Raw genomic sequence first — 2,006 nt, 5'->3', positions numbered from 1 at the left:
AGGTTCTTCAAGAGACATGTAAGATGATCTTGTACTTCCACCTCTTTGAGGACATGCCATATTTGGTTGTGATTTGCAGTCAAAGGTTTTAGTGTAGCCAATGAAGCAGAAGTAGATCTAGTAGACTTTCTTTCTTCCTTTTCTCCTTTCCTTCTTTTCTTCCTTCCTTTTTTCTTTTCTTCCATCCTTTCTTTTTTGCACTCACTTGTTTTTATTCTTAGTACATAGAATCAACATGCAAATAGATAGTATCCAATAACAATAAAAAAAGGAATACCAAGAAATCCCACTAAGCAAATGCAAGTCCATTACTCTCATGTGCCTTAGAAATGTTCATTAGATAATGTAGTAGCTATCCTGACTTGGTTTTAGAAAATGCCGTTTGAATTTGTTTACTTCTCCATAGTTGATTCTCCAGCGAGCAGAACAAGGAACCTACTCAATATTTGACTTACACATTGAGTAGGGCATACAAAGAAACTCACCTCAGAATTCCAGTTCATCCAAGCTTGGAACAGAGACTAGTGTTGAGTGGAACTCAAGAGGATAACTCCCTTGCTTTCTACATAATCCAACAAATGTTGGTCTCCAGTTCCTCTGCCTCTTCAAAAACCAGTGTTCTTTTAGTAATTCTCAGTTCACATATTGCTGATTATCTAGCTTGCAGAATCTTAAACAAAATCTTGCTGGCATATGAAATGAGTGCCATTGTTCAGTAATTTGAACATTCTTTGGCATTGACCTTCCTTAGGACTGAGACACAGACTTATCTTTTCCAATCCAGTGGTAACTATTGAATTTTCCAAATTTGTGGGCATATTTAAGTGTAGCACTTTAACAGCTTCATCAGAAAGTTCAGCTCTAGATCAGTAACTAGACCATTGTGGTTGTCAGTGATATTAAGATCTTTCTTGTGAAGTTCTTTTGTGTATTTTTTCTATCTTTTCCTAATCTCTTATACTTTTGTTAAGTCTCCACCATTTTCATCTTTATCAAGGCTATTTTTGCATGAAACATTTCCTTAATATCTCTAATTTTCTTGAAAAGTCTTTTGCCATTCCTGTTCCCTTATTTTCTTTTATTTCTTTGCATTGTTCATTTAAGAAAACTTTCTTATCTCTCCTTGCTATTCTCTGAAATTCTGCATTTATTTGAGAATGTCATTTCTTTTCTCCTTTACTTTTGACTTTCTTTCTTTCCTCAGCCATTTATAAATTATTATCAGGCAGCCATTTTGTTTTCAGGCTCTTCCTTTTCTTTGGAATGTTTTTTGTTGCTGCCTCCAATTTTACAACACTGTAAAACCGTTCTTAGTTCTTCAGGCACTCTATCTACTAGATCTAATCTCTTAAATTTATTTAACACCTCCACTTCATACACGAGTGATTTTATTTATGTCATACCTATGTGGTCTGATGGTTTTTCCTATTTCCTTCAATTTAAGTTTGAATTGTGCAATAAAAAGCTCATGATCTGAGCCATAGTCAATTCCAGATCTTGTTTTAATTGACTGGGATAAAGCTTCTCTACCTTTGGCTGCAAAGTATATAATCAATCTGATTTTTATATTGGCCATCTAATGATGTCCATTTATAGAGTCGCTTTTTGGATTGTTGAAAATATGCTATGACTACCAACAAAATTCTATTAGTTTCTATCCTGTTTCATTTCGTACTCCAAGGCCAAATTTGTCTATTAATCCAATCATGTGTTGATTTCCTACTTTAATATTTTGATTTCCTATGATGAATATGACATCTTTTGGAGCTATTATTTCTAGTAGATGTTGTAGGTCTTCATAGAACTGCACAATTTTGGCTTCTTGAGTATCTGTGGTTGGAGTATAGACTTATATTTCTTTAATGTAATATAATTTGCCTCGGATTTGGACAGATGTCAATCTGTCATTTTTGAAATTATATCCTAATACTATTTTATCATTCTTTTATTGACTATGAAGGCTATTCCATTTCTTCTAAGGCATTCTTGTCCACAGTATATATGTA

The sequence above is a fragment of the Sarcophilus harrisii genome, chromosome 2, assembly GCF_902635505.1.
Source record: "Sarcophilus harrisii chromosome 2, mSarHar1.11, whole genome shotgun sequence".
NCBI classification, from domain to species: Eukaryota; Metazoa; Chordata; class Mammalia; order Dasyuromorphia; family Dasyuridae; genus Sarcophilus; species Sarcophilus harrisii.
Note: the sequence above shows the minus strand (reverse complement) of the source record.